General features: G+C 33.2%; 1 protein-coding gene across 15 annotated transcripts in view; it reads right to left on the reverse strand.

Annotated features, from left to right (window-relative positions):
* Positions 1-27978, reverse strand: part of LOC6043265 (protein groucho) — a 384958-nt gene that overhangs the window by 20985 nt on the left and 335995 nt on the right. The window lies entirely within an intron of this gene.

The following is a 27978-nucleotide window of genomic DNA, read 5'->3' on the forward strand; positions in this document are numbered from 1 at the left end:
TGTTATCGATTTTGAAAACATTTGCATCGAAATCGAGAAAAATGTTGACGATTTTGGAAATATTTCCATGTTGTTGAATTCAACGACACATTGTTACCGGATTGGTTACAGGATTTCTATCCGTGTAGTTGACAATGAATATGTGGAACATAAATACATTGTTGTTCATTATTATTGTTGACACATGCAATACAAGTGACCATTTTTAAAAGCAACTATATTATAAAAATAATCAAAGATTGCACTCAAATAAAAATTCAAATAACAATTCTGGAGTTTTTTTTTTAAAGGTCCAATAAACCAAATTTCCAGTTTTTGCATTTTGGGTTTTTTTTCAAACTGCCTTGAGTCAGGGGTTTTAAAAAACACCCAAAAAGCAAAAACTGAAATTTGGTTTATTGGACCTTTAAAAAAAACTCCAGAATTGATAAATACCGCAAAACGGGGTGACTTTGATAGGTTGGCGATTTTTTCGCAAAATGAAGTGTACAATTAAAATACGTAAGGAATGGTTTAGAATAATACTGACCATGGTTGAGAAGTAGTTCAAAATACCTCAAGAAGAACTTTTCATAAAATTTTGAAAAGTTTAAAAAGATAGTAAACTATAGTTAAGAAAATGTCGATGAAAGTCATTATTTTGAACTTTTCAAAGTGTCATGATTTTCTCAATGAACATGATTTTGAATCGGAACACGGAATGCATTTTCGGATTCTTTGGACAATTTTTCACTTGGAGAAGGTTTAATAAGTTTGTGAATAATAAATAATATGCGTTTTTGATTTTTTTTTGATTTTGTGTTTTTTTTGAAGTTGCCTATATAAATCTCCAGATTTATATAGGCAATTTAAGTTGAAATTTCATGTACAATGTGAAAACTTATGATTCCTGCTTCAAATTCAGCATTAAATGCAATATAAATCGATAATTTTATAAACTAAACTAGTTTTAACAAATTTCAGGCGAAATACCGACTTTTTAGCAATTTTACCTACAATTTGTATGTTTTTTATTGGAAAGCTTTTAATCATTGTTAACTAAATATAAACATTGACTTTTTTTTTCCTAAAACTATATCAGCTACTTTGGTGATGGTACATTTAACGTACAAATAAAGTTTGAACATATTAAATATGATTTAACAAGAAAACTATAACTATCAAAGTCACCCCAGAATTTAAACTAAAAACTTTGAACGTAACTATTTTTCTAAACACTATTAAAAAAACTTTTTTTTTTCTAAAATAGTGCACGGACTTAATGTGGCCTACCCCAGTAAATAGTAATCTTGAGAAAAACCTTACCTATTGGAAAATATTCCAAAAACAAATTGAAATCCTATCAAAGTCACCCCGGTTTACGGTACAAAGACACATGAAAAAACAAAAAGGCGTTCAAAATACCGTGATTCAGGGTGACATTAATAGGATTTTTCAAATATTATTTAACCGGTAAGACTTTTATTATAATTTATATTTTTAAAACATGTACTGGACTTCAGCCTAATTGACTATTAGTAATGAAGAGTTTGTTTAACTCAGTATATTAACTTTTATCTTTTAGTAAAATAAATTTTAGGTTAGATCCTAATATTTATCAAAGTTTATGTCAAAATTGGTCCGAAAAATAACGAAGCAAAAAAATATTTTAAAAAACTTGAAAATTTCAATACTTAAAAAATTTGGAAACTTATGATTGCAAAATAACTGGATAGATGTGTAATACATTTTAAAACACTTTTTTCATTCAAGTGATTAAACCGTGGCCTGAAATTTAATTTTTTTCTGACTTTTTTTTTTATTTTTTGCCTCCCTTCCTCGACTTTGGTTAGAGTCGAGGGACATAAACTTCAAAAATTGGCAACGACCCTAATATAATAAAAAGTTCCAAGTTTGATCAAAATTCATTCTAAATTTATTTTTTCATAAAAATATATTTTTTGATGTCATCAAAACCATGTTTGTAGCATGGTTCATAAATTTTCCAAATTTATTTAAAAATAACACTTAAAACTTGTGAGGGGCCATCCATAAATCACGTGAGCCCCCCCCCCCTCGGGGGAATTTTTTTTTCAAAGAACTTCAAAATTTTAAAGGAAATTCAATTGCAGTCAGCTGAAAATAATTTAAAAAATTCCCTGTGTTTAAAATCATTTTTAGCATATTTGGGTTCATTCTAAGCTATTTGAGAATTTTCAATAAATGATACCGCAAAAAGTTTTTTTTCTGTTGAAAAATTGTTTTTGGTCAGATCTTACACTTTTAAAAACTAATGATTGCATAACAACTGAAACAGTGTTAAACGCATTTCAAAACGCTTTCTTCGTTCTCCGTGGGGCAGTTGCCACTAGACGACGAAATTTTCAAAACGCTCGTATTGTTGTCCCATTTTTCATGAGGATCCAGTGATAGTGAACTTTTATGTTTTTATGCTTATTTTATGTTTATTATCCCTTGTTTTAAAATATGTTGGACAATACAAAGTAAGCAACGAATAAAAACTTAAAATTATTGAATCAGCTATAAATCGCTAAAAAACATCAAGATAGTTCATCCAGAACCAAATATGGACAACATAAAAACTCAAAACAACAGAAGTTAATTTTGCATCACAAAAAAATCCCTGTAACTTTATGCAAAAATGAATTTTGTATTTCAATCTGAACAAAAAAATAACTTTGCAATTAACTTGCAAAAATCTATTAATTTTAGATATCAATCGCAATCAAATTTAAAAAAAAATTTCGAGCCGCAGGAAAGTATTGTTTTTCATAAAGACATAAAGTTTATTGAAAATATATAAATATTATAAAGTATTGAATATGTGCAATGTTTTGATAAAAAAATTATTTTTTCTTAAAAAAAAACTTATTGCGGTACTGCACATTGGAATTAAACAAAAAATCAAAATATTTTAAAACGAGCTTGAACATTTTAAATACAATTTTTAATGCAGGAAAATGCATTTAATTTTTTTTTCAATTCACAAGACTTCGTATTCCATTAAAATTTTGAAATGTTTAGAGTTTTTTTGCCTTTGATTACTCGGCCCGATTTTGATGAGGGACGACATAAACTTTGAAAAATATTTGCAACGGGTTAAATAAATCCTGGTAAATTTAGATTTCGAAACTTAGTGCCATTGTGAGTTAATTTTTCAATTCTCTACAAATTTAATTTTTGGACATTGAAAATTGACCAAACAGTTGCTGAGACAGAGCATTGCAAAAAAAATTAAATTGAGGAAAATTATATTTTCAAATTGTTTTCCAATCAGCCCTAATTTTGCAACTGACAATATTGCGGCTACTTATTTAATGGTTCGTTAAACCCTTCAATGGTAAAAAAAATAGTTTTGAGATTTTTTTTTACAATCTGGTATTTTCAAGAATTCTTCGATATTTTGTAAAGTTTTCGTTATCATTTTCTCAATTTGAACTCTTGAAAAAACATGCACAGTTGTTAATGTTGCCTTCCTCACTGAGGTAAGGCTATAATCCTGCTCTAAAAATGAACTTTTTATTAAAAGCTCGAAGACCCACCTTCATGTATACATATCGACTCAGAATCGAAAACTGAACAAATGTCTGTGTGTGTGTATGTGTGTGTGTATGTGTGTGTGTGTGTATGTGTGTGTGTATGTATGTATGTGACCAAAATTCTCACTGAGTTTTCTCAGTACTGGCTGAACCGATTTTGACCAAACCAGTTGCAATCGACTTGGTATAGGGTCCCATACATCGCTATTGAATTGTTTGAAGTTTCGATAACTAGTTCAAAAGTTATGTATAAAAACGTGTTTTCACATATATCCGGATCTCATTTATATGCTTGTAAACGATGTCCGGATCCATCATCCGACCCATAGTTGGTTAGGTAATCGAGAGACCTTTCCAATGAGTCCACAACATTGAAGATCTGGCAAACCTGTCTCGAGTTATGACCACTTAAGTGATATTTATGTACTTTTTGAAGCCGGATCTCAATTAAATGTATGCAAACGATGACCGGATCCACCATCCGACCCATCGTTGGTTAGGTAATCGAGAAACCTTTCCAACGAGTCCACAACATTGAAGATCTGGCAACCCTGTCTCGAGTTATGACCACTTAAGTGATATTTATGTACTTTTTTGAAGCCGGATCTCAATTAAATGTATGTAAACGATGTCCGGATCCATCAACCGACCCATCGTAAGTTAGGAAATTGAAAGACCTTTCCAACGAAACCACAACATTGAAGATCTGGCAACCCTGTCTCGAGTTATGACCACTTAAGTGATATTTATGTACTTTGTTGAAGCCGGATCTCAATTAAATGTATGCCAACGATGTTTGGATCCACCATCCGACCCATCGTTGGTTAGGTAATCAAGAGACCTTTCCAACGAGTCCACAACATTGAAGATCTGGCAACCCTGTCTCGAGTTATGACCACTTAAGTGATATTTATATACTTTTTTGAAGCCGGATCTCAATTAAATGTATGCAAACGATGTCCGGGTCCATCAACCGACCCATTGTTTGTTAGGTAATTGAAAGATCTTTCCAACGAAACCACAACATTGAAGATCTGGCAACCCTGTCTCGAGTTATGACCACTTAAGTGATATTTATGTACTTTTTTGAAGCCGGATCTCAATTAAATGTATGCAAACGATGACCGGATCCACCATCCGACCCATCGTTGGTTAGGTAATCGAGAGACCTTTCCAACGAGTCCACAACATTGAAGATCTGGCAACCCTGTCTCGAGTTATGACCACTTAAGTGATATTTATGTACTTTTTTGAAGCCGGATCTCAATTAAATGTATGTAAACGATGTCCGGATCCATCAACCGACCCATCGTAAGTTAGGTAATTGAAAGATCTTTCCAACGAAACCACAACATTGAAGATCTGGCAACCCTGTCTCGAGTTATGACCACTTAAGTGATATTTATATACTTTTTTGAAGCCGGATCTCAATTAAATGTATGCAAACGATGTCCGGGTCCATCAACCGACCCATTGTTTGTTAGGTAATTGAAAGATCTTTCCAACGAAACCACAACATTGAAGATCTGGCAACCCTGTCTCGAGTTATGACCACTTAAGTGATATTTATGTACTTTGTTGAAGCCGGATCTCAATTAAATGTATGCAAACGATGTTTGGATCCACCATCCGACCCATCGTTGGTTAGGTAATCGAGAGACCTTTCCAACGAGTCCACAACATTGAAGATCTGGCAACCCTGTCTCGAGTTATGACCACTTAAGTTATATCTGTGTGCTTTTTTTCTGGATCTAAAAAAAATAGCTGAAATATGTGTCCAAACCACTAATATTACCCATTGTTGGTTAAAAAGTGAGGAAGGCATCAACCACATAGGTGGATTAAGTTAGTTTTTTTAGGTTGAATACGCTTACATTCCATCGCATGCGTTTAGACTCGCCCATGCTGAGGGTGTTCTTTTAAACGAAAAACAAGCTTATTTTTGCAAAAAACAAAATAAACATATTAATTGAGTTCTGAGGAAACAGACAAACGGGTAATACAATACCATCAATAAAAGAGAAATCATTCAAATTATATACTTATATTTAAATATGCTGAGCAATAAAAGCATTCCCAATAATTTTCGATTTCTGCTACAAAGCAATTTCCACAAACAATGAATCAAGCAATTTCACCACTCATTCAATAAAATTGATACCCCCCACAATGCCCATCATCGAGGGGTCGTAAAATTATCAGTCCCATTTCGTTTCAGCTTTACGAGGGTGGCTTCTCCCCTTAAGGGGTTTCCTCTCTAGAATATACCCCCTTTGCCCCATGATGATTACGATGATGGTCTCCGTTGTGTTCCAACTTAGTCGCATACAAAGCGAAACACCGACTCCTTCTCCCCCTACCAAAAATCACAACCTTGCCCCCTCCCCCCCCTGCATGGGCCGGCGGAAAATATTTTCTGTAACCAATCGTCCGCAAAAGTGTAGCAAACAACGCGAAACATCACCCCCCACGAAAAACATCAACATTCAACCACAGCGCACCACCCACCCCACATTCCCCAACAACATAATTTAGGTCCCACCCCAGCCACCACGCGCGTGTGTGTGTGGTGGTTTGTCGTCCGTGCTGGAAAACTATTATAACTGCCAACTTACCCTTGCTCCCTCCTTCCACTTCCAAAACTAACCAAAACGCAATCGTACATCGCTTGTACTTTAGTGTGTTTCGGGTGGTAAATCCCTAAACGACCCTCCCCCCCTCCCCCAACGCACTAACCTTTCAGGGGGAAGTGGTTTTTCAGCAGTGTTGCCAACTTTTTAATGTTGGTAATGATTGACACTGTTTTTTAGTTTAATTTAAAAAAAAAATATTTAAAGATTTTTATCAAATAACTTAATTATAATTTTAAATTTACACTTAAGAAATTTGGCAACACTGTTGATCTTACTTACGTATTAAGAGTATTTTACTAATGTTATTATGTATCTAAAACACAAAATTTAACATAACTGTGGTTCACCTAGTCTAAACAGAAACGATCTGATAAAAATTTACTAATATGAATTTGAGACTTAGTGTTCTTTTTAAAAAAATATGCAATTTTAGACAAAAAAAAAACTTTTTAACTGTCTAAAACGAATTCATTGAACAAATTTTGATATTTAATAAACAAAATACCACAAAAATATAAAAGCTAATTTTTAAAGTTCAAATCTTTTTTTTCTTTCGACTGGCATCACTGCACACACTTTTCAACCGCAGTTTGTTGACCACCGCGAGGGGGGGTTGTGTGGGCTAGTGTATTTTCCAGCAAGTGACAGCCAGCATATGGGAGCTGGAAAGAAGGGGGAAGAGGGTGTAAATAGCCAAACTTTGAGGACGCCACTATTTTGTTGTTGTGCGATGGAGCCAGGCCACCGTAGCCGGAGGTCGTCGATGGAGCAACGGGGACGAACATTTTTGTTTTATGGCAAACAATAATAACAACAATAGGAGGAAAAGTGGTTGCTTTTAGTGCACAGTAAGAAAGGGTTTGAAATATTTTTCAAAATGGATTTGATTAATAAAACTTTTTTTTTTATTTTGACTAACGTCATGATTCGAATTCCCGGACGCTTCGAAACCTGGACACTTCAACTTGTTTTATCAATTATTTGGATATAAGTTCGCATTATGAATGTCAAAACTGTGTTATTTGATGAATTCTAACATCATCTTTCATTTAAAGTTTGTTTGAACGCTGTAGTTAATGCCAAAACAATTAAATAATATAAAATTATAAGTCTACCAAAAATGCGAAACATTTCAACGGAAATATTTCATAGGCGTCCGAAGCACCGGGAAGACAAAGCAGAAATTTATGTTTTTTATTTCCTTAAATTCTAAGAAAAATTTTTATTTACACTATCGATTGTTTCGATGTTAACAGCTTATTTGAGACCTAAAGAATGCCATTCACTAACATTTCAGTCCAAATTTGTGCGATTCATAAGCAAAATCGAGTGTCCGGAATTCGAATCAGCTTTTAACAGTGTCTGGGATTCGAAGCACAACACATCATTTAAATTTTCAAATTCTGATGAAAAGTTGTTAGAAAGATATATTTTGCATGCATTCTCTTAAAACTGACTGTTTATACTAAATCCTGATGATATTTCTACATTTCCAACTTATTACATGATTTTTTTTGCCAGCTATAACAAAAATAATATGGTACTAAGTGTCCGGATTTCGAATCATGACGTTATCTGAAAAGGTTTTCAATAAAGCAACTGATGACCTTTCCGGCTACAAAGCTGCCTTATATAATATTAAAAATTGATTTTTTTTTATTGTTTATTGAATAACAAACACTATGCATTTGAATTGATAAGTTTAGATATCAATGAGAATCTTCAAAGGAATTTATGAAAATGGGCCATATTACACAAATACAGCTTTTTTTTTAAGATTAATTGCAACAACAATGTTGAAAAATCTGTTACTCGAGATATAGCAGAAGTTATTCTGCAATGTACTAAAAAATTATCATGAATCATTTTTCATGAATCATCAAATCGGCAAGATAACTTTCTGCATGAAAACTTCAGCATAATTTTTTCTAAGGTAACGTTATGCAAGATAACTTCAGTTCGGTTTCTGAAAGGTAAATTCAGGTCAGTTTTTGTATGATGTTTTGGTAAAAAAATGATCTGATATTTTTATTAAAAAAAATTGCTTTCAAAAAATGTAAGATTTGACGAAAACAAAAATTTTGTCGAAAAAAACTTTATGCGATACTATACATTTAGATTAAGAATTTTGATAAAAATGGTACCAGCCTTATTTTGAATAAAATCGAAGTTATCTTTCAGAAATAGAACTATACTTATCTTGCAGGTTCAATGATTTCAGAAAAAAACATCGCTTAAAAAACTTCTGTACTAATATGTTATCTTGCAGCGATGTTATTTTATTTTTTAGAACTTGCAAGATTTTTTTTCAGTACATTGCTAGATAATATCTGCTATTTTCATGACTTGGCTTAGTGATTTTCCACGCTCGAAAATTACAAATTTCACAGGGACCTCAATTTCAAAACACCAAATTTCACACAATTTTCGCGGAACTCTGAAAATACTATGTTTAAATCACAGAAACTACTTTTTAAGCTTCATTATATATTATTCTTCAATAAACTGAAAAAAGTTACTAAGTTTGAAAAATCTCCTAATTATCAAAAAAGTTTGCACCTGGTTTATAGATGGCCTTTATATATCTTTGAAACAAAATGTAGGGCACGCGTATACTCATTTACTGAACTGATTTTTTTAATATTCGACTAATAAAGCTAAGAACTTTTCGCATATTTGTTTCTGTTACATCATTTTATATTTTATTGAATTTCATATCAAAGCTAGATTTAGCAATTTCGTCCAGCCAAAATGAGTAAAATAAATTGAATTTTATGTGACATTTAGCCCATTAAACATATTTTTAAGGTTTTTAGCTCACTTTAAAAAAACTTAACTTTAAACCAATTTGCAAAAATGATATATTTTTGAACAAAATCGAAATATTTATTCTAAATGAGAAAAGAAAACAAAAAAATAGTTAACAAATATCGTCGATATGTGATTTTAAAGATAAAAAATACTCTTCATTATGGGTAATTCTCTACCAACTCACACGAAATCGGGAAAAGTTGCCCCGACCCCTCTTCGATTTGCGTGAAACTTTGCCCTAAGGGGTAACTTTTGTCCCTGATCACGAATCCGAGGTCCGTTTTTTGATATCTCGTGACGGAGGGCGGTACGACCCTTCCATTTTGAACATGCGAAAAAGAGGTGTTTTCAATAATTTGCAGCCTGAAACGGTGATGAGATAGAAATTTGGCATCAAAGGGACTTTTATGTAAAATTAGACGCCCGATTTGATGACGTACTCAGAATTCCGAAAAAACGTATTTTCATCGAAAAACAATAAAAAGTTTTAAAAATTCTCCCATTTTCCGTTACTCGACTGTAAAAATTTTGGAACATGTCATTTTATGGGAAATTTAATGTACTTTTCGAATCTACATTGTCCCAGAAGGGTCATTTTTCATTTAGAACAAAATTTTTCATTTTAAAATTTCGTGTTTTTCTAACTTTGCAGGGTTATTTTTAGAGTGTAACAATGTTCTGCAAAGTTGTAGAGCAGACAATTACAAAAATTTTGATGTATAGACATAAGGGTTTGCTTATAAACATCACAAGTTATCGCGATTTTACGAAAAAAGTTTTGAAAAAGTTACTTTTTGCGTTTCTCTTTGTTTCGTCGTCCGTGTCTGTCGCGGGTGACCATGAACGGCCATGATCGATGACGACCAACTTTTTAAAACTTTTTTCGTAAAATCGTGATAACTTGTGATGTTTATAAGCAAACCCCTATGTATATATATCAAAATTTTTGTAATTGTCTGCTCTACAACTTTGTAGAACATTGTTACACTCTAAAAATAACCCTGCAAAGTTAGAAAAACACGAAATTTTAAAATGAAAATTTTGTTCTAAATGAAAAATGACCCTTCTGGGACAATGTAGATTCGAAAAGTACATTAAATTTCCCATAAAATGACATGTTCCAAAATTTTACAGTCGAGTAACGGAAAATGGGAGAATTTTTAAAACTTTTTAGTGTTTTTTCGATGAAAATACGTTTTTCGGAATTCTGATTACGCCATCAAATCGGGCGTCTAATTTTACATAAAAGTCCCTTTGACACCAAATTTCTATCTCATCACCGTTTCAGGCTGCAAATTATTGAAAAACACCTCTTTTTTCGCATGTGCAAAAATGGAAGGGGTCGTACCGCCCCTCCGTCACGAGATATCAAAAAACGGACCTCGGATTCGTGATCAGGGACAAAAGTTACCCCTTAGGACAAAGTTTCACGCAAATCGAAGAGGGGTCGGGGCAACTGCTGTGTGAGTTGGCGGAGAATTACCCTTATATTTTGAATAAAAAAAAGTTTGATTCTTTTAATATTTTCGAAATTATACCTTTCAAATAAAAAAGCAGTAAAATTGTTATTACAGCAAATGAAAATATAACTAAATTTAGTTAGTTTCTAAAAAACTCAAAAATCTGCACATTTCTTCAAATGGTTCATATCAACTTAACATATTCAAGCTTTTTAATTGAAAACTAATAAAATTTAATTAAATAGTCTTTATAGATGAAATATTTATTAAGTTGTTATTTAAAAAAAATTATAAAATTTAAGAATTTCACGCCGTCCACGAAAATGGACAAAAATCACTAACCCTATAATAGTAATTAAACCACTCGCTTAATTTTCAAGTAGTTCATAATAGTAGTTTTTGCAATTCCGTCGTGAAACTACTTACTTTTCCTGTCATTCTTGAACGACGAAACAGCCTACTTTTCTGTACCAAAAATAACAGAATCGAATAGTAACCCATTTCAAACCAAATGCTGAAAAGTTCAACTTTTCAGCACCCATTTGAGTGCTGAAAAGTAGAACTTTTTAGCATTTATTTTGAAAAGTGTTGCAATTCGGTTCTATTATTTTTGGTACAGAAAAGTAGGCTGTTTCGTCGTTCAAGAATGACAGGAAAAGTAAGTAGTTTCACAACGGAATTGCAAAAAATTATTTTTTTTCCTTTTTGAGTTTGATAAATTATTTTGAGAAAAAATGGTAAATTTTCACACCAGCATAAAATTTCACGAAATTTCGAGGAAAAAGCCAAATTTCGCGGATTTCACGCTGTCCGCGAAATCGTGAAATTTCACTAACCCTATATCCTGACGAATGAAATATAAATGAAAAAGTTAAGATTCTTCGGAAGAAAAATGTTGTTCAGAAAAGTAGCAAAAATACAGCTGAAACTATAAAAAGTAAAATTGATTTTGCAATTATATCACAAAAACTAAAATAAAAATTATAATGAAGTTGTTTAAATACATTATTTTTCAGCTTTCAAAAATAGTGGAACTACTTGTTCATCACCAAAAATTCAAGGATTTAAACCATTGAAAGTATTTTGTCGTTATTATATTTTCTCACTTTTATAAAAATTTAAAGTAAGTTTTTTTAAAATAATTTGTTTAATTTTCAGCTTTTTTTACAGTATTCTGTGTACGTTTAGTGTACAGTTGATGGCAGTCAACCCCTCCTCCTCCCCTCGATCAAACAATAAATAGTGGAAAGTTGAGCGGCACGGGCAATAGGGCGGAGTGTTGTTATATTGCTACCCTTCGGTTGACACCGAGTGGGGTTGGTGGGGGTGGGGAGGTTTGTGGATTGGTTGAAATGTTGGCCATCATTTCCCATATTGCGATGGGGAGTGTTCACAGGAAAAGTGCACAGTTAATAAATTATGTTTTTTTTTAAATCACACACAAAACTTTTTCGAAATAATATTTCGTTTAATTTTTATAAATATGTTTTTATCTATAATTTTTTTTTGCTTCGGTGCAACACCTTCCACATTCTTTCCAAATGTTTATAGCGGAAAAATATGAGTGGCAGTAAAATATAATGTAACGTAATAAAATCCCGTTTATACCATATTCCGTGATGGAGAGTTTTTCCTGGATTTCCCCCACCCCAAAATTGCAAGCTTTGGCAGAGATTGCCCAAGGAGTGTTGAAAAAAAAAATCCCGGGGGTTATGTATTTGCTCATGTTGAAGTTCGAAATTGCTTCATAGAGAGCGATTATGGCATGATGAGTGGCATAGAGGAAATGGGAGGTTCAGGGGAATGTGAAAATGATTTCTGGCTTATGATGACATTTCTTGGGGCAACTTTCTATGGTACTTTCAATTGATGAGATTTGCTGTTGTTTCGTTTATTCAAAACATCTATTTTACATATTTGAATATTGTTGTTTAAATATTTTTATTTCTTTTTTTTATTCCGACTTTTAACTTTTTTAGTTGTGTTCATGAATTCCTAATAACAAAATTCCTATCAAACAGGAAAAGGATAATCAATTCCTCCCCCTCGATGAGGTATTGACATTGTAACTAGTATAATTTCGAAACAAAATACAATAATTGAGTTGTTCTGTCGCAAGGCCCACACCACACACACATCGATTATTCACCGGAAGCAACCCTACGGCAAATTACCCCCGGTCCCCCCTTGCCCGGGAAACCAAAACATATTCTACGACGACAAAGACTCGACTGACCCACTTATTAGTCGGATCGATTGCAATTTACTTCCCTCCCCTCCTTTTGTCATTGGGATTCGTCGTAAGCGTTGCGAGGGCCAGCAGTCATTGAATGAATTGAATGATTGTGGTAGTGATTCGATGTAAACACTGAATTCGAGAACATTTTTGTATAGAAGTACAGTCCAGACTCGATTACCCGAAAGGCTTTGGCAAAATTTTATTTCGGATAATCGAATCACAAAAATAATCGTTCTCTTATTTTTGATTGATGAGCTTAAGTCTGACTTCTCTGAAGAGTTTGAGAATTTTTATTTCCATGATGGTGGACAAAATGGCGGTGACGAAACATTGAAAAAATGCATTTTAATATTTAGTAGGCAATCAACCATTCAAATATGAAATGGGGTCGCTAAATTCGAATTTGATGTTAGAATTAAGAAAATAATAAAATACGAATTTTTTTTTTGGTTATGATTCGATTACATCGAATATACATCGAATAATCGAATTCCGGATAATCGAAACTTCGGATAATCGAGGATTCGGATAATCGAGTCTTGACTGTAGGAATGCAGATTTAATTCACACAGTAAAAAATAATGTAAAGTTGGAAGCTGTTATTTTGGAAGGTTCAATATTACCTCTTTTATGATGTAATTTTACCTCAATTTAGACTGAAAAAGTGGCATTACACCAGAAAAGTGGTAAAATTACATCATAAAAGAGGTAATATTACACCTTTTTTCTGACATAAAAGATGTACCCCTTACCAGATGTAATATTATCATTATTTTTTTATACATGTTTGGGGTAACTTGGATGTAATGCAATCATTAATATTGACAAGAAAGAACTTGGGGCGTAATCTAACTACAAGTTCTTCCAGGATGCTTTCTTCGGACTGGCTGCGCTTGTTTTCGATTAGATTAGATTAGATTAGATTAGATTATGAGCAAAATAAATAACTAACTTAATCCACCTATGTGGTTGGAGCCTTCCTCACAACAATGGCTGTACACAAGTGTCATCTACTTTTTAGATCCGGCTTCCAAAAAGTACATCGATATCACTTAAGTGGCCATATCTCGAGACAGGGTTGCCAGATCTTCAATGTTTTGGACTCGTTGGAAAGGTCTTTTGATAACCTAACCAACGATGGGTTGGATGATGGATCCGGACAAAGTTTACATACATTTAAGTGAGATCCGGCTTCAGAAAAGTACATAAATGTCACTTAAGTGGCCATATCTCGAGACAGGGTTGCCAGATCTTCAATGTTTTGGACTCGTTGGAAAGGACTTTTGATAACCAACGATAACTAACCAACGATGGGTCGGATGATGGACCCGGAGATAGTTTACATACAGTTAAGTGAGATCCAAATATATGTGAAAACACATTTTTATACATAACTTTTGAACTACTTATCGAAACTTCAATCTGTATAAAACTCGATCTATGGGACCCTAAACCAAGTCGAATGCAACAAGTTCGGGTCAAATCGGTTTAGCCAGTGCCGAGAAACATGAGCTAGTTTGTTGGTCACATACATACATACACACACACATACACACAGACATTTGTTCAGTTTTCGATTCTGAGTCGATATGTATACATGAAGGTGGGTCTACGACGCTTTAATACGAAGTTCATTTTTAGAGCAGGATTATAGCCTTACCTCAGTGAGGAAGGCAAAAAGAACGTTATTTAAAGTAATCATGCATGCAAATCTAGTACTCTTAACAGATTTGAATTTAATTTAAAAAAAAACATGATCAAAAAAATATAAAGCAAATATTCATTTCAAGCAAATATGCAATTTTTGATCAGAAAAAAAAACTTGTTTCCATTTAACTAGCTTTTTCGTCAATTATTTTTAAGGATGCCCCTAGAAAAGGTGAATATGTATTAGAAAACGTTACAAGTAGTATTTAATCTCCCAAAAAAATAACTTTTTTTTTGTTATGTTTAAAGGGGAGAATTATGCTACGAAATAAGCCTTTTTTATATTGATTTTTGCATTTTTAAATCCTTCTGAAACTTTTTTGATACATTCCGTATGTAGAAAGAAGCCATTTTGCATCATCAGTTTGTCAATATAATTTTCCATACAAATTGGGAGAAGTTCATACAAAAATGGTTAGTGAAAATTCAAAAATCTGTATTTCTTCTGGAATTTTATGATCGATTTGGTGTCTACGTCAATGCTTTTGGTAGAGATGAGGATGGATTTCCAAAAAAATCAATTTTGTAATATGTTTGAAGGGACATACACTCTTATAGAATTTTTTTAAACCAAATTTAGTAGTTGAAAAATCGGTAAAGACTAAAAATATAAGACTAAGTGATTTTTTTCTGAAGAGAAAAGTTCATAGTTTTAATTTTGATTTCTTTTAAATTATACTTTATTTTGCCGAAGACACCAAAACGATCAAAAAATCCTTCCAAAGATACAAATTTTTGAATTTTCACATACGTTTTGGTAAGGAAAATAATAAAGCAAATTTCTCTAGGAAATTATTTTTAATCCGACTGAAACTTTTTTGGTGCCAAAGAAGCCATTTTGCATCATTAGTTTGTCCATATAATTTTCCATACAAATTTGGCAGCTGTCCATACAAAAAAAAAATGAATGAAAATTCAAAAATCTGTATCTTTTGAAGGATTTTTTTGATCGATTTGGTGTCTTGGGCAAAGTTGTAGGTATGGATACGGACTACACTAAAAAAAATGATACACGGTAAAAAAAAACGGGCGATTTTTAATTTAACTTTTTATTTTTTTATTTTTTGATATGCTTTAGAGGACATCAAATGCCAACTTTTCAGAAATTTCCAGGTTGTGCTAAAAATCTTTGAACGAGTTATAAATTTTTGAATCAATACTAATTTAAAAAAAATCGCAATATTGATAAAAAAATTTTTTACCGTGTATATTTTTTTTCAGTTTAGTCCGTATCCATACCTACAACATTGCCGAAGACACCAAATCAATCAAAAAAATCCTTCAAAATATACAGATTTTTGAATTTTCATACATCATTTTTTGTATGGACAGCTGCCAAATTTGTATGGAAAATTATATGGACAAACTAATGTTGCAAAATGGCATCTTTGGGGATACCGAAGGCACCAAAAAAGTTTCAGTCGGATTAAAAAATACAAAAATTATAATTCTAAAATAAAGACCGATTTCGTAGAGAAATTTGCTTTATTATTTTCCTTACCAAAACGTATGTGAAAATTCAAAAATTTGTATCTTTGGAAGGATTTTTTGATCGTTTTGGTGTCTTCGGCAAAATAAAGTATAATTTAAAAAAATCAAAATTAAAACTATGAACTTTTCTCTTAAAAAAAAAAAAAAAAATCACTTAGTCTTATATTTTTAGTCTTTACCGATTTTCCAACTTCCAAATTCGGTTTAAAAAATCTAAAAGAGTGTATGTCCGTTCAAACATATTATAAAATTGATTTTATTGGAAATCCATCCTCATCTCTACCAAAAGCATTGACGTAGACACCAAATCGATCATAAAATTCCAGAAGAAATACAGATTTTTGAATTTTCACTAACCATTTTTGTATGGGCACACGGAAGGCATACCAAAAAAATCGTTAAATTTTTTGTACCGTTGTTGAGTAGAGTTCTGCTTTTAGAAATTATTGTTTAAAATTTCTAAATTGAAAAATATTTTAAAAGCAAAAGAACTTATTAATTATTTTAAAAGGATATTGTTTAGGATTTAAAAAATAAGTTATTTAAAAATCTTAAAAAAAAGAAATTCGTAAAAAAAATTTGATTTGAAAATCACAATATAATGCAGAAAAATCTAATCAAACATCATTTGTTCAAAATTGCTCACAAAGTGTGACAATTTCCACGATTTCCCCTCCCACATACCCTCCTTTTGAATAAAAAAGAATTCGGAAAAAATATTATGTGGCAATCGCATGTGTTGAGGGGGCACGCGGTGGTTCATAATTCATTTCCGGGCTTTTGCCCTCTTTCAACAAAGCCCGTTCGCTTTCTTATCGCGTGACTAAGGGTGGTTTGGTTTAGCGATATAATAAATGTGTGATTGCTTGAAGGGCGAAGGTGAAATGATGAAATTTTTGGATCGTTTTGACATAATGTGAAAAAAATAGATAAAACAGTTGAAATTAGAGAAACAAAATTTAACGTTATTCAAGATTGCCCAACTTAACAACACTCCGTATTACTCCACAGAGTCAAACAAAGAAAATTGATGCAAAAAGCTCGAAATGACCACTTACTCGAAACGGGTTTGACCAAAGAGAAAAACAACCCCCCTCTCCCCAAGTCAAAATCCTCAACTTCTAAGCCTGAGGGCAACCGTATAAGTCTGCCCGTACGAGGAAAAGGGATTTCAAACCACCCGTTGAGGTTTTCCTCCTTTTTTCCACCCCATTGAGTTTTCTGCACTTGTTTGTACGCTTGATAACAATAAAAACAATAATCAGACTGAGCAAAGAGAACAAACACACATGCGATTTCCCCCTTCTCCAAAGGTGGTTGGTTTCATGCACTGAACTGGAAACTCACTCGGAAAAGGGGGAGGGGGGATGACTTCGATGTATTAGCATTTGTGGTGGAACGGGATGAAGAAGAAAATTGCCACAGAGGAGTGGGGTTTAGAAAAAGGGTTTGGGGGTAAAACGGAAACACATGCCACATGCAGTCATGCTTCGTGTTTTGTGATATTATATCGCGTGGGTGTGGAATAGGTTTTGAGGGATTAGAGGGTTTCCAAAACAAAATATTTATCAACATTTCTAGAAAATTTTGGGGCATGAAAAGAGTAATAATTTGCTAAATTCAAAATTATAAAAATTTTAGAATTTCTATTGGAAAAAATGGGAACCCCTGACCACAATAAAAGGTATGCAAAAAGGCGAACACATATCGGTTTGTACTCGTGCCGGCAAAATCCTACTAGTGCTAAGCCTTGGCGCCTGTGTTGAAGTCAGGGGCAGCGAAAACAACCTTTCCTGCTGACGGGGCGGGGTGGTGCAGGCCCTCCAACTGGGAAAAGGTGTATAAATCCCTGGAGAGCCCTCGAGGTTACGTTACGCGAACATGTACACATATGTTGGGCGGAAAACTCGACGACGGTGGAAAATTCCCTCACCACACACTCCTGCCGGGAAAGCCATCGCCGGCGAGCGATGGAATTAAATTGGATGATTATATTAAAATGCGGTTATGCGATTATAATTATGTCAGCAATTTACTTCATGGAGCCCACACGATATGACGACGACCACGCTTCCGGTAACCATTTGAAACTTTTTTTTTGCTGACTTTATTTACAGGGAAATTCTGCCATGTTATTTATATGACAGTGCAGTGAGCTGAAAGGAGAAAAGGCAACTTTATATTTCCTTATTTCCTTTGAGAAAAAACGCCTGTGGGTTGTGTTTTGCTTATCTTCATCTTCTCCTTTTTATGTTTTCTTTATCACATAATTTTTTTATGTTCTTTATCACATAATTCAGCTGGTTATGTATCGATAATACAGCAATTTGGCGTAAGTATTTTGATACAGCACTTCTTGTTTGAGGATTTCAAGAGTTTCGTTATATCTCACGTTCAAGAATATTTAAATCGTAACGTCATTTTTTACAATTTAGAACATTAAACCTAATAATAAGAGATGACATATGCATGGGTGAAAAAAACTTCATTAAGGACTTTTTTCTACTCGTGTAAATTCTCAAGTTTGGTGCTGATTGGACCATCCCTCTCTTTTTGGCAACGCCCTCTTTTTTGACGATAATCTAAAAAACTTTTTTTTTAATCAAAACTTTGCAACTATTTGAACAAAACACTTTCTATACAGGTTGTATTTTAAAGAAAATTGCCCAAGGAATTAGATAAAAATAAAATTTTAACCCTTAAACCCTCCTGATATTACATTTTAACGTTTTATGTATTAAAATTCCGTTTTGACCATGTCCTTATATTTTTATTTGTTTTATTTTATCACCATCGTGTTCCTCGGACAATTTTACATAATAATCAATGTAAACTTCAAACTAAAATGAACTATTGGTGAGATACAGCGATTTTACTGAAAAAAGTTTGATTTTGCGCTGCACTCTGTCCTATGAATTCATATCCGAAATAAGTAATTCATTGGACAATTTTCTTTAAAATGCAACCTGTAGAAAGTCTTTCGTTCAAATAGTTGCAAAGTTTTTTAGAAAATCGTCAAAAATATGACGGTGCCAAAAAGAGAGGGATGGTCCAATCAGCACCAAACTTGGGATTTTTGTTAACTATCGATAGATGAACGTTCCCCCCAAGTTTGGTCCAAATCGGCGAAGGTCGAGTCCAAAAGTGTACCCAGTTGACCTGGATTGACATTTTTTGCTTTTTAAAAAATAATTGCTTCATCTCATTTGGTAATATAATAATAGAAATTTGTTATTATAATCAAGTATAAAAATTAATATAAAGTATGATCACGCAAACAAAAAAAAAACAATCAAAAATCCCGGCACATTCTATCACTAAAAGTTTAATTCAAAAATATGTATTTCTTGATTTAAAAAAATTGTTGATATGTTCTGGGGACAAAAAAATGCATATTCTCTAACGCTGAATTAGAATGATGTACAATCTCGTGTACTAAAACACCGATGGTTTGACACGTTTTGGTTTAACACTGATTAGTTTGTTGACCATAGTCCAAACGTTTGGTATTGTGTGAGGAAAAAAAAGAAGTAAAAGGAGTGTCAATCTAAAAACTCCGATGTAAAAAATTGTGGATCATGTCATTTTCCCAGAAGGGTCATTTTTTTATTTAAAACTATTTTTTTCATTTTAAAATTTCGTGTTTTTTCTAACTTTGCAGGGTTTTTTTTAAAGAATGTAACAATGATCTACAAAGTTGTAGAACAAACAACATTTACAAAAATTTTGATATAGCTTTTTGGGGTAGCTTATAAACATCCCCAGTTATCGCGATTTTACGAAAAAAAGTTTTGTCACATTGTCGAATCATATTTATGTAACCCCTTAAACTACTTGTTTTGAATTTTTTTTAAATTAAATGTTTGGCTAGAACTTAAAAAAATTAAATGAATAAGAGATTGAAAAAAATCACAAATGTTTCATGTTTATCATTGAAAATCGATCCAATAGTTTCTGAGATACAGTCATTTGAAAATAAGGTGACTAATGATCTAATGACAATTCCAGCTCAAATCAGGAATTTTTCTGGTACTTTTGTACCCGACCCTCTCCGATTTCAATGAAACTTTTTAGACATGTTATCCTAGGCCTATATAAGCCATTTTTGTGTATATGGAGCCAATAGTACTCGAAAATAACATTTGAGAAAGGCGTAAGGTATTTAAATATTTTTGTATTTTGCAATTTAAAAATTACTGTATCTCGAAGCAATTGCGTCGTATCAATAAGTGGTCAAAGACAAACTTGTAGGAAATTGGACGGACTTGTCACGATTTTTTTTCGTTCAAAATTTTTGAAGAAATAGCCTAAGATGTTACAAAAAGACTGACGAAAAATGCAGGATGGTATGTCTTTCCTAAAAAAATACAAAAATCATTTACAAAACTGTTTTTTTGAAAAGTGGTCTAAACGTCAAAATTTTCAAAAACCCATAGTGGGAATCGATTCCCCAGACAATTTTACATATGTCCAATCCTTGGGAAGATACAGCGGTTTTAAAAATAAAAATGATGAAAAATTGGTTTTTTGGTGGTTTTTGGCAATTTCTATATGACAGACTTGGTTTTCCAGTCTCGTATTTTTTTTACCGGAAAGCTCGTCCAATTTGCCTTTGACAGCATTTCAATTGGATGTATGGGCTTACAGATATAAGCTAATTACATTGCTCATAACTGAAAAGAGAATATTTTTTTCAGTGTGGTAGAAACCTGGATAGTAAATTAGCTTACGTAAATATCAAAACAAGTCGAATCAAAAAGCTGTCAAAGGCAAACTTATGGGAAATTGGACGAGCTTTCCGGTAAAAATATTTACGAGACTGAAAATCCAAGTCTGTCATATAGAAATTGCCAAAAACCACAAAAAAACCCATTTTTCATCATTTTTTTTTAAAACCGCTGTATCTTCCCAAGCATTGGACATAGGACAATGGTCAATATGGAGACTTTTATGTAAAATTGTCTGGGGAATCGATTCCCACTATGGAGTTTTTGAAATTTTGACGTTTAGACCAGTTTTCAAAAAAATAGTTTTAGTAAATGATTTTTGTATTTTTTTAGGAGAGACATACCATCCTGCATTTTTCGTCAGACTTTTTGTAATATCTTAGGCTATTTCCTCAAAAATTTTGAACGAATAAAATCGTGACAACACCTTTAAATTTAAGTTTTAGACCTAAAAATCAAAAAATCTCATAGAAGTGGCGTGTATTTTTGTTTCAGTGTATTTTTTTTTTCAGAAAGCCCGTCCAATTTCCTACAAGTTTGTCTTTGACCACTTTTGGATACGACGCAATGGCTTCGAGATACAGTAATTTTTAAATTGCAAAATACAAAAATATTTAAATACCTTACGCTCTTCTCAAATGTTATTTTCGAGTACTATTGGCTCCATATACACAAAAATGGCTTGTATAGGCCGAGGTTAACATGTCAACAAAGTTTCATTTAAATCGGTGAGGGTCGGGTACAAAAGTACCAGAAAAATTCCTGATTTGAGCTGGAATTGCTCATTAGGTAAAATTAAGAAAAACTTGTAATTCAGAAATTTTAAAAGTAACGTTTTTAACTAGCAGCCCGAATAACAAAGCTGGAAAAGGAAAATTGTAGGAAATCTTCTCATCCATGTTAAAAAAAAGTTTGCAGGAGTGCTTTCCCTCCATTAAATAATGTCAAAATGCAAAAAAAAAATTTTTTCCTAAAATATCACTCCAATAATGCTTTTAACGATAACACATAAAAAATTATTTGAAATTTTCTATGACCGTATATGAGCAATTCCATGAAAAATAGGGAATCGGTTGTACCCGACCCTCTCCGATCTCAATGAAACTTTGTAGACATGCTATCCTACGCTTATATAAGCCATTTTTATGTATCTGGAGTCAGTTACACTCGATAATAACATTTGAGAACGGCGTAAGTGTTTTCAATATTTTGTATTTCGTAATTTAAATATTGCTGTATCTCGAAGCCGTATCAAAAAGTAGTCAAAGACAAACTTGTAGGAAATCTGACGAGCTTTCCGAAAAAATACACTGAAACATAAAAAAACATTCCACTTTTATGTGATTTTTTAATTTTTAAGTTTAAAAGTTAAATTTGAAGGTGAGCCCAAGATTTTTTTCGTTCAATATTTTTGTGAAAATAGCCTAAGATGTTACAAAAAGACTCACGAAAGTCCAATCCTTGTGTAGTTACAGCAGTTTTAAAAATAAAAATGTTGAAAAAATAGGTTTTTTTTATGGTTTTTGACAATTTCTATACTTCGATTTGATCAGACAATTTCTTCTCAAGATACAAAACAGGTATTTGGGTACTTTTTTTAAATTCAACGTTTCGGCATACTTTATGGCCATTTTCAGGGTATCGCTTTAAGACATTTCACTAATTTCTGCTAATAGTTCAAGCTGCTCAAATCTCCGCTAGGGCATCCCCTTCATAATCATCATCATCATCATCATTGAAGAAGGCAGCATCATCCACGAGCCATAAAGCACCAGCCAGCAGCCAGCTCTATGAAGAAGGGCTTGGTTTGGGTGGGGTGGTGGCGACGCTGTCTTCTGTCTGATCTATCCAGCAAACATTGTGCTACTTCTGGAGAGTCCTTCTTCCCCACCAATGTGTGTGTGTGTGTGTGTGTGTGTGTGTGTGTGTGTGTGTGTGTGTGTGTGTGTGTGTGTGTGTGTGTGTGTGTGTGTGTGTGTGTGTGTGTGTGTGTGTGTGTGTGTGTGTGTGTGTGTGTGTGTGTGTGTGTGTGTGTGTGTGTGTGTGTGTGTGTGTGTGTGTGTGTGTGTGTGTGTGTGTGTGTGTGTGTGTGTGTGTGTGTGTGTGTGTGTGTGTGTGTGTGTGTGTGTGTGTGTGTGTGTGTGTGTGTGTGTGTGTGTGTGTGTGTGTGTGTGTGTGTGTGTGTGTGTGTGTGTGAGTGTGTAGTGCCACTCTCTGCCACCAAACTGGGAGGGAGTCTTGCGGAGGACGGCGAGGATGTTGATGTGCCACATATACTGCTACTGATGAGGCTAAAGTGATTTCAAGACTTTTGCCAACCCACTTGGGAAAGAGTCACTAGGATTGGGTGGCTGGGCTGCGGTAAAGTGAGCCATAAAGGCGAAGCGTTTCGTGTTCTTTGAAGGGGGAGGAAATCTTTTGGCACACACACACAGGGCGTGACACACAGACACTCAGATTGAAGGGAGACGGCGGTTTCGCCTGTATGTATGCTTCTTCTACACAAACATGTAGAGCGGAGAAGCGGAATGATTATGTGCTTTTGGTCTTGGGTTTTAGTTTAGTGGAGCAAAGTGGAGGGGGAATGATGGAGGGGGACGAGGGTTGGTTATGGCCGTTGGCAAACAGAAACCAAGGAAGGGGGAGGGAAAGGACGTCGAAGGATAATAGAGAAACTTATGGAACGTGATGATGTTGTTAATTAAATGTTGAATGCGAACCATCCAAGTTCTGGGTGGGCGAGGTTGGAAGAGAGAGCGAGTCTTTTATCTGTCTGCTGTGGGTGTGTTTGTGTGTGTTTTTGTGTGAACTGACGGGAATTTGTCGATGACTCTTCTACAAAGATAAGATTTTCGCCAAAGGAATCCTTGAACGGTTTAGTGGTTTGCAAGTATGACACTGTGGAAAGGGGAGGCAAATTTGATCTGTTTCAACGATTTTCTTGAACTTTGGGGTGAAGCCTTTGATGAGTTGAAGACGTAAACAAAGAGATTGTGCTGCTGATTGGTTGGATGGAATTTGCTCTTATGTTGAGTTTGAATAGTTTCCAGAAGTAGATTAACACGTTTCTTCCGACGGAACATATCTTTTTGAACAGATTTTTTATTCTTTTACGAAAAGAGAAATGTGGTTCTAAATTAGTCTGTCAAATCCTCCCAAAGCATACTAAAGTGGGCGCAAAAAGGCACTTTCAGCTTGATGAAAAATTACCCAATTAAACCCATCCCAGTCCCAGTGGGGTGGGTGACGACGGCGGTTTGTTATTGAAAATTCCATCGGTTCATCGCTTCCGGATTACGTTGTATCGGTGCCTATCATTTATGTATATCACCACCACCGACCGCACAAACCGAAAACCACTAAATACATAATGAGACTACCCGCCCACCTCCCAACCCTCTTCAGCGGGGAAATGTGAGACAGAAACAACCGTTTCACTCGCCTTTTGCGCCGTTATCGTTATCAATCAACACGTGGCTTATTGGAGTTTAATTAACCGGTTGACATTTGATTCCGCGCGATCCCCCCGTCGCGCGTTGGGAGGTTGAAGCAGGAGAAGGATGAGAAGTGGGTACTTTTATAATGAGCAAAATTGAAAGTGGATTGTGTGTGTGTGGGGGTGGTAATCACCGGTTGATTGGTACGACAGGCAGCGACTGAAATGGTTAGCGATGATAATGGGAAATTTTGCGCAATTTTTCGGAGCTGGATTTTTACTTTTCGTTTTAAGACAGTTTTAAAATTTCACATTTTTTCAAATGTCAATGATTCTGATAAATTATATGTCGTATACAAAACCAAAACTTCGCATGCAGATTTTAACAAATTTCATATAAAGTTTGAACAGTGACCAAAGTATGGCCCGCGAGGTGATTTTTAGTGGCTCGCGGACCCGTTTTGAATAATCATGTAAAATGGCCCGTTGATCACTTGTGAAGTGATTTTAGACTTTTTCAAAATAATGGTTTATTTTGAACTATTTTATGCTTATCTTTTTTTTTGTTGTTAAAAAACTAATTATTTATTAATGTTTTGATCCCCATATTAGGACACAGTTTCACGAGTTTCAATGAGTGTAAAACTAGTAATTATCGGCAAAAATTTCATCAAACATTTTTGGAAATTTTGGCTTTCAGGATTATGGTAGACAAAATATCAAAATCGGAGGGATAAGGCTTTTGCAAGTATTTTACAAAGCTTTTCTCGACAATCCTCCCCTCCTCCCATTCTTAAAAAAATCATGGTCAAAAATTTTAATCATAAATTTTCTAAATATCAATGGAAATTGATGTGCAATCAGCTGAAATCAATTAAAAATTCATTCTTCTGCGTTTAGAATCATTTTGAACATGTTCTGGTCTATTCAAGAATAATTTGAATTTCAGTGAATTTCCGATGAATAAATGTTTTTTCGCTAAAATATTTTTTTTGTCTAATCCTTCATTTTTTTAAATAATTGTTGCATTTCAACTTTACCGGTGTTTAACACATTTTCTAAGATATTATTTCGTTGAAATGTTAAAATTCTGACTCTCAACGATTTTTTACAATCACACTCAATTGAAAAATAAATTACGCCCTTATTAAATGACATCATTTTCGAAATACATATAAAAAAAATCATAATTTTATTGAAAACAAACATTTTTTTTTCAAATACTTATACAATGAAATCAACAACAACAATCAACAATTATTTTTAATCAACAGAAATGTTGAAAAATAACAGGAATTAAAAAAAATCAGCTGATAGTAGTTTTGTTAGTCTTTTTAATTAAAACATCGTTTTTTTTTTATAAAAATCTTATTTTGTAGATTTGGCCCGCAAGCTCATTTGAGCTTCAAATTTGGCCCGGCCTCCAAAAACATTGAGCACCCCTGCAATAGACCATCGATTTGAATGTAATTCCGTACATAAATCATGTTTAAAGTTTTCTTAACAAATTTTAATTCTTTCATCAACTTTACTTCAACAATGGAAAAAGAGAAAATTAATAGTTGGTGAGTTTAACTGATCGACTGTTTAACTGTAATTTTGATTTAAAAAATAAATTAATAAAACATTTTTGAAAAAAAAAAATAGATTTTATTTACCCTATGATCAATACGTCAAATGCTGTACCAAGTAGGCGAAAACCTGTTTTACCCCTAATCCAACAAACTGTTAAAAAATATTTTAATTCATTCTAAATAGCAATTTTTCCAATCAAATTTACAACTCCAATACTTCTAATTTACGTGAAATTGTCCGAGGATTCCTAATATGATAAAATTGAGACCAAAAAGTGCCGCTATTGAGGCCTACAGGGCAAAAACTAACGTTGTAAAATGTTTGTTGTAGAAAAATCGAAAAACTATGAGAAAAACTTCGATTGGTACAAAAGTTAATACCGTAGGCTTATAGTCCATTAAATTACCTATCTTTTGACCTATGGGAGTAAGTAATTTGCAAAAGCTATGAGAATAAATCAAACCAATCCTGGATGTCTATGGCACATTTTGAAGTGCTTCAAAGGACCTTTCGAATGCATCTAAGAGAGTTGGAATTGAAGAAGTTTTACGGAAATGCGAGCAATTTTAAGATTTTTTTTATGTTTTTTGGACCTCCAACTTCAAAGCCCGTTTCACCCCACTTCCCTTTGTCGTAGAGGGCTCATATTTGGCATGAGTTCATCTCATGTATAGACAAACAAACGCTGAAAGTTTCATCCAAATCGGAGCACTTCGATACGACCTGTTACACATTGGTGAAAATCTCGCTCTTAAGTAGTTCTCTACGATTTCTATTTTTTGTGATTTCTAATTTTTCATGCATTGATTTCGATGAAATTTGTTCATGCATTGATTTGGATGAAATTTGTTCATGCATTCTCATGTCAAAAAAGTCATTTTGCATTATTGGCTTTGCCTTACAAGTCTCCATACAATTTTGGTGGCTAATCAGACAAAATGGGTATGTAAATGTATGAAATTCAGTATCATGAGAAGGTTCTTCGTAGTTGTAGGTTATGTTTAGGACTTTTCAAAAAAAAAAAAAAATATTTTTTTTTTCAGAATCTTGCAATCAAAAAATAATAATTTGTTTTAAATATGATATTATTTTTTATTTGAACACTTTTCAAAAGTTGAGCTTGAATTTACAATTTTGAAATATTTTTCGTAAATTGGATCAATGTTTCCAAGATATCGCCAATTCAAAATTGCAGGCTTATCTGGTGACATCGAGTACACTTACAGAAAATAATTTTCATCGATTCGAATTGAAAAATTGTTTTCTCAACTTTCCAAAAATAGTTGTTATAGAGGTGCTTCAATATTCTTCAGATTTTTTTCAGTAAAAAGTCCCAAGAAAAACTTTTGGACTACCAAGTTCAAAAATGCAAAATGTTGGGAATTTTCTTAATTAATGCACATTAAAACTACAAGTTTTTTGAAAAAAGTTACCTTAAGTGCCTACTATTTTAAAATTTCACTAAAGAGCAATTCTCTACGAAATCGGTCTTTTTTCTTCAATTTTAATTTTTGTATTTTTTAATCCGGCTGAAACTTTTTTGGTGCCTTCGGTATGCCCAAAGAAGCCATTTTGCATCATTAGTTTGTCCATATAATTTTCCATACAAATTCGGCAGCTGTCCATACAAAAATGATGTATGAAAATTCAAAAATCTGTATCTTTTGAAGGAATTTTTGATCGATTTGGTGTCTTCGGCAAAGTTGTAGGCATGGATACGGACTACACTGGAAAAAATAATACACGGTAAAAAAAATTTGGTGATTTTTTTATTTAACTTTTTATCACTAAAACTTGATTTACAAAAAACACTATTTTTAATTTTTTATTTTTTGATATGTTTTAGAAGACATAAAATGCCAACTTTTCAGAAATTTCCAGGTTGTGCAAAAATCACTGACCGAGTTATGAATTTTTAATCAATACTGATTTTTCAAAAAATCGAAATTTTGGTCGTAAAAATTTTCAACTTCATTTTTCGATGTAAAATCAAATTTGCAATCAAAAGTACTTTACTAAAATTTTGATAAAGTGCACCGTTTTCAAGTTATAGCCATATTTAAGTGACTTTTTTGAAAATAGTCGCAGTTTTCATTTTTAAATTAGTGCACATGTTTGCCCAGTTTTGAAAAAATATTTTTGAAAAGCTGAGAAAATTCTCTATATTTTGCTTATTCGGACTATGTTGATACGACCTTTAGTTGCTGAGATATTGCAATGCAAAGGTTTAAAAACAGGAAAATTGATGTTTTCTAAGTTTCACCCAAACAACCCACCATTTTCTATCGTCAATATCTCAGCAACTAATGGTCCGATTTTCAATGTTAATATATGAAACAATTGTGAAATTTTCCGATCTT

Source organism: Culex quinquefasciatus, chromosome 3, assembly GCF_015732765.1.
Source record: "Culex quinquefasciatus strain JHB chromosome 3, VPISU_Cqui_1.0_pri_paternal, whole genome shotgun sequence".
In the NCBI taxonomy this organism is placed as follows: Eukaryota; Metazoa; Arthropoda; class Insecta; order Diptera; family Culicidae; genus Culex; species Culex quinquefasciatus.